Genomic DNA, 7,010 nt, shown 5'->3' with positions numbered 1-7,010 from the left:
TCAATAGGGCTTCCATTTTTAGTAGACTGGTATCTGTAGAAGACAATTGTAATATTGGTGCTAGATCACAAAACAGGTAGTCAATGGTGTTTAAATCACAGAATTTTAAGTTGCAGATTTCAGTTGTTGAGAAGATCATCAACATAAATCCAAAGAGCCAAGCCCAGACTGTCAGATGATTACGAGTCCTGTTGTTCATAATTGAGGAGTATCTCAAAGGGTTGCAAATGGCCACATATCTGTCATATGCCATAACCGCGAGGAGAAGACACTCAGCGCTTCCAGTTGAGGCACCTAAGTGGATTTGAGTGATGCAACCATATAAGGACATAGATCCTCTCTCCCACCACACAATATAGAGCATGTTTGGCATAATTATGGAGATAAAAAGCATTTCACATACAGACAAATTACAAAGAAAGAAGTACATTGGAGAATGGAGTCTTGGACTGGTAGTTATCAAACTAATAATAATCATGTTTCCAATCAGAGTGGCAAGATAGATTATAAGAAGTAGTGTGAAAATCAAATTCTTAATTGGTTCGAGATTGCCAAACCCCAGAAGAACCAGCTCTATCACCATTGTCTTGTTTAGTCCACATGAAGCCTAGTAAAGGAGATGTTAACAGAATTAGTGCTGTAGCTATGAGTTCTAGTCTTTAATACATTCACAAAGGATTATATTAATATTATTATTATTATTATTATTATTATTATTATTATTATTATTATTATTATTATTTTTATTATTATTATTATCATTATTAGTATTATATCTAATACAGAAGAGAAAGGTTGAGACAAGAGGGTGTAAATGGAGTAAACATGTTGGCAGAGGCAGGCTTAGCTAGCTATTTCACACCCTTCATTGAGGACCTGTGCTGCTAACGGTGGTAGTCACATTTCCGACTCTGAAAATTCAGACACGGAACATACAGGTGCGACAATACAGAATGCAAAAATAGCGACGTGGAATGTATCACAACACCAAAAATACAGACATAAAGTTATAACTGACATAAATAAATCATGACACATAGAATTCCTATAAACATAAAAAATAGATACAATGCATAGCAACATGATACATTTTGAAATGTTAATAAAGAAGACATACATAAAAATCGCAAAACTTATTATTCCTACAATACAACTACATAGACATTAAAAATTTAGACAATCCAAAAAAACCTACATATGTTTGAAACCAACATACAAACATTCCCGACACCAAGTATTCTGGGGAAAAAAAAATATAGACACTTAAATTGCCTACAAATATTAAAACCGACAAACATGTAAAGATGACATAATAGAAATGGTGAAATGTAAAATTACAAAACAGTTAAACCATGTACACTGAAAATGTAAACATCTACACTGATAATGTAATGTATATATTTGTTTTCACTAGCATGTATCCCCATATTGCGCCCCAATTTCTAATATGTCCCCCCCAGTAAAAGTTCTTTATTTAATCCATATCTTTCCAATTCTCATGGTTTCACAGTATACAGATGTGTCACCGAATAATAACATCACGGCCATTTTTTTTAATAGAAAACCCTCATATTTATTAATGATATCAACTGAATTAGATGTAATTATTAGAAAACTCGCTTACAAATTTGAAGGTATAAAAATAAATATTATCAAAAATGTTAATATCCTTAGGGGCGTATTCAATTGTCAGCATTAACGCTGAAAAATGAGCGCTCAAAAAATATTACCGTTTATACGGTAATATTGCCCGCGAAAACCGTTAATACGGTAGTTTACTCTCGGAATTTCAGCGGCGAGCTGAAATTCCGCGAGTAATTGCCGTATTAACGGTAAGATTTTTTGAGCGCTCGTTTTTCAGCGTTAACGCTGACAATTGAATACGCCCCATAAAATGTATAAATACATTATAATTATATATTTTTTCTAGAACACTTTATAGAACTGTTATTGTAATACAGTCAGAAAAAAATTACCAGATAGTTGTGGTCCAAACAAATTTATGACGTAAGTGAATTATGAATATTTTAATACTATTCTATTAGGTAATGAAGAATAGCCTAATATTAATACATTTCGCACCTCATTACAGCTCCTATGAAAATGTTAGGAGCGAATTTGCCCACTGCCATTTCAACGATTTTGCCGGTCTTATGGTGGGTCTGGCTTTGCTGACCCTGTTCCTGGTCCCTGAATTTGACTTCCCCTGGTCCTGAGTCGTTATTTGAATTCTCCTTCAATCGCGACTGCATTATCTGTACATACAACTGATTTTTTCAAAGCAGCAATTGCATTTTTTTTACATTAACTGTTTAATATAAAGTATGTCTAGGGAGTGCAGGCGGTTTGTTTCTCCAAAGGACTCAACTGAGGAAGAGCGACAAGTTCAACATTCCAGTGAGGAAGAAGAGGTTGTCCCCAGGTTTGAAGTCGTTCCAGCCAGGGCCATCTTTTCCATTGGGCACGATGGGCAGGTGCCCTGGGGCCCCACGGGCAAGGGGGCCCCATAGGCAGGGCTCTTAATTAGAATAAATAATCCTGCAAAAGAAAAAACCTGCAAAAAAAACCTTCAAGGGTCACTGAGCAAATACATCTATCTATCTCTATCTCTATATATCTATATCTATATCTCTATATATCTATATATATATATATATATATATATATATATATGTGTAGGGGCCCCGGTGCACTGCTTTGCCCGGGGGCCCATAATGTTGTTAAGATGGCCCTGGTTCCAGCTGCCGCAACAGCCACCAATCCCGAGGAAAAAGAGGAACAGGACCTAGTTGTCCAGGATTTCACCAAAAACGATGCTGACGAGGGAACAAGTGCATCCAATTTTGGGCCTATGTTTAAACTAAAGTGTTGGTTTCACAGGTAATTATTTCAAACTTATTTTACAATCATTCATTAACATTGTTTATAGGAAAACTTAATTTTACTTAAAAATTATCATTTCCAAACCCATACTTGAAGTCACTAATACTAGTGACTTAATAAATTTTTTTATTTAAGGCAAGCAAATTTATTTTATACATTTAATACTTTCGTTCACACATTTTCTATACCAATCATGAAATAATTTTTAGCCCTTTCAACATTCTAATTTTCTTAATCACTAATTTACTTATTTGAATCAGCTTTTTATGTCACGATAGTTAAACATTAAATGTAATTCAGACCTGTCATATACTTGCTTATCTAATGTTTTATTTAAATCTGTTAAAGCAGTGGTTCCCAAACTTTCTCAGTTCGAGGCACCCTTAGGGTCACCATGATCTTTGCAAGGCACCCCTAAGCCAAAATAATTACCGGGTAGTCCCATTTTTTAAGTAGTTGGGTTAAAATGACGTAAGATGTATTTAGGCCCCTTCACCATCACATTGTGCCCCTTCATCTTATCACTGCGCCCCTTCACAGTATTACTCTGCCCCCCTCTTCGCCATCTCACACTCTGGGGGGTATTCAATTGTCCGCGTATTCGCGTAATATATCGCGAATAAGCGGAACCGCGGACATCGCAAAAAATCAACTTCCCGGAAATGACGGTATTCAATTGTAATACCTAACCCAGCCCCTTATCGCGTAATATCCGACTTGTACGAAGTGCTTTTTTTTTTTACCCTTTTCCCGCCGTTCGCGATTTCCCACCCACATTTCTGTAAAAAAAAACAACTTTGTTTTGCAAAGTGCCATTTTGCAGAGATTTCGATGCTGGTGGCTGATTCCTGAGACCCTCTGGTTTTGTGAGCTTCTGGGAAGTGAGGCTGTCTGAGGTCCTGGATCCTGTACTCGTGGAAGGTGTGGAAGGTACTGTGGACACAGAGGAACCTTCAACATATTTATCAGAAGGTATGTATATATGTTTATATCTATGATGAAGTGTAAATTATTTTTTTTTTATTTTTTATTAATTTTTTAAATAATTTTAATTTTAACACTATTAAATTTAATTGTAGAGCCAACTTGTAAGCGGCCATCTAAGAAAAGCTCAAAAGGACGTCCTGACACAGCTGCCAGCCAAGTTGGTAAGTGTTTTTTGTTTGAATATATTTTACCAGTCACACACATGTACACACTCACACACACACACACACACATACAAACACACACACACACACACACACACACACACACACACACACACACACATATCTCATGTCTAAAATATATTCTCAAACAAAAATCATATGTTATCATTGCCCATGGTTATTGTTACTGTACATTTGTGTTGTTTGTATACAAAATTTATTTTACAATGTACACACAGCTGTCAATTGAAATTTGTATACATACAAAGCAATATGTAGATGAACCCCACCTTGACAATAATAACATAGGATTTTGGTATGTGTATACCATGCAGCCCAAACTTTTTTTCAATGTAAATCACATTCTCAATCACCACTGTTTTATGTATACTCATTTCTCTTTATCTAAAATATACCCATTTTAGTTATATTTTTGATATAGATGAATGAATAAACATTAAACAGGTGGTTGTGAATGTGTGCATATGATTATATAAAGATATCTTTATTTTTTAGGTGTGTGTGTACATATATTAAAATATATACACATACATACTATGGTGTAAGAGACAAGAAAACAAACACACACATACACCAAATCATGTGAATGTTTTAGAACATAAAAAAAGTATATTAAAGCTAGACATGTATATATAAGCGTGTTTATTAACATATAAATGGATAAATATAGCCATAGCGGTTAAATTGTAGATATTGATCCATTTTTATCGTAATAAACACTCTTATAGATACACGTCTATCTTTAATATACTGTTCTTATGGTCTAAAACGTGCACTTTTTTTGTGTATGTGTGTGTTTGTTTTCTTGTCTCTTACACCATAGTATGTATGTGTATATATTTTTATATATGTACACACATATGTGTGTTTTTATCGATGTATGTGTTAAGTCAGTTTTGTGTGTGTGTGTATATATATATATATATATATATATATACATATATATATATATATATATATATATATATATGATCCTGTGAAAGAAGGCATATAAAGGAGGAGTTTGGTCTTGAACCCTATATTTTTTTATAATTTAATTCTAATCTATTTAATGACATGGCCCATGATTCATTAAGGATCATAAGTTTAGAAACGTTATTTAAGTATCCTGGACAAAAACATGCAACAATGCAAGGTGTGCAAGTCAGTATTCTGTTTTGCACATAAGTTAAATACTGCCTGTTTTTATCTGTTGCACTAATTTTTGAGAGCTTATTTGTACACAGATGATATTTGTGTGTTACGTGAAAAAACAGTCAGTATTTTATTTTTTTGGAAAACATAATAATATTTTGCAGCTCTTTCATTGTAACATTATTTTGGCCGAGTGACCAAAATTAGCAGTTTATATAGTTAAATGGTTAATGAATCAGGCATTATTTTTTGGGGGGGAAACATTAGTCATGGGGCAATTTTGAAGAGTGTCGGGGGCAATTTTTGTTTTAAAAATATGTGTATGTCATCAATCAATATCTAAAAACCATTTAAATTTTGTTGTTTGTGTAGTTCAAACACACAAAGACATCCTACTCTCTAAGAAAAAAGGATCGCGTGCGACAACAGGTATTTATGAAAATATTTTTTTAATTTTTTTAAAAAAAATATATCTATGTCTTGTAATAATCTAAAACAAAGCAATTTCAAACAGAAATCCCAAGGAAACGAATGAGTGTATCATCAGTTTCTACGGTGACTAACATCACTGAAAAAAGAAGAAGAGGTTGGTTTTAAAAAAAAAAAAAAAAAAATATTAAATTTATTAAAATCGGATTTTTGGCCAAATTTTTAACATTGTTTTATGTTTCAGAGACTGCATTTGAAGAGCAACCATGTAGTTCAAGGACAGAATTGGCGTCATTACAGAACATTTCGGAATCCGTTGCAGGTGAATGATAGTCCAATATACATTCTACATTCAACATTGCAAAGCCTTTTTTTTTTTTGTTTATTTGTTAAATATTTCAAATTGTCATTAGGTTAAAATAATCTGTTGATGAGGAAATAAATCATTTACAATTAGATAATAATAGCAACATGTTTTATTGTTTATCCTTAGAAAACCTGAGAGAGAAGCAACAAGAGGCAAGAGCTGCAGACAGTGATGTAACCCCTATTGAGGATACAGAAACATGTGATTTTGCTAGAAATGGTAAGTAAAAATTTTCTTTGGACAAAAATTTCAACTTAGCTGCTATTTATAAATTTCATCATAGGCCACTGATTAAAGGTATATAGGTTAGTCGTTTACAGGGGCTTCTTTCACATTGGCACAATGGGCAGGTGGCTGGGGGCCCTGCAGGCCAGGTAAGTCTTTCCGAAGCAGTACAAGAAAAATATTTTTAACTTTAGGACAGCTGGCGATCTGGCTCCCTCCCTGTTGTCCTCCTCCGTGTGGCGCTGGCAGTGCATTTTGGGTGACACGTCATAACGCCCACCAGTCAAGCATTGCGGAATGTGAAGGAGGAGGAGAACAGGGAGGTAGCTGCATCGCCAGCTGTCCTAAAGGTAAGTTTGTGGGTTTTTTTCTCTGTTTTTATTATTATTTTTTTTTTTGTCTTGCGCTGCCTCAGACGTATATGGGCCCAGGTGCATGTCTAAACCCGGGGGCCCAAATAGTTGATAAGAGGGCCCTGGTCATTTAGGATATAAATCAAACGTTTTGTGTATCTACCAGTAAATTTCCATCATTAATACAAAGTGCCAAGTTCATACTGACCTTATTATACATACAAATGTAACTAACGTCATAAAAAAATGTAATAATGTTTTATTTTTTCCAGAATAAGAAAACTCCCATCAGTCTGGTTCTTTATCATTTTCACCAGAAATTCCCGTGGTTCAGCGTAAGTGTAGAGTCATTATTATTATTATTATTAATTTTTATTTATAGGGCGCCACTAGGTATCCGTAGCGCCGTACAGGGACAGACAGAAACACGATACAGGGTGAGACAGC

The 7,010-nt window shown here is 34.4% G+C and overlaps 1 long non-coding RNA gene across 1 annotated transcript; it reads left to right on the top strand.

Annotated features, from left to right (window-relative positions):
* Positions 1-5,703: 5,703 nt before the first annotated feature.
* Positions 5,704-6,189, top strand: LOC142149683 (uncharacterized). The gene is made up of 3 exons (XR_012690869.1): positions 5,704-5,775; positions 5,863-5,940; positions 6,112-6,189. It is a non-coding gene; the product is annotated as an uncharacterized LOC142149683 (long non-coding RNA).
* Positions 6,190-7,010: the final 821 nt, after the last annotated feature.

This window comes from Mixophyes fleayi, chromosome 4 (assembly GCF_038048845.1).
Source record: "Mixophyes fleayi isolate aMixFle1 chromosome 4, aMixFle1.hap1, whole genome shotgun sequence".
In the NCBI taxonomy this organism is placed as follows: Eukaryota; Metazoa; Chordata; class Amphibia; order Anura; family Limnodynastidae; genus Mixophyes; species Mixophyes fleayi.
Note: the sequence above shows the minus strand (reverse complement) of the source record. Positions and strands in the feature narration are given on the sequence as shown.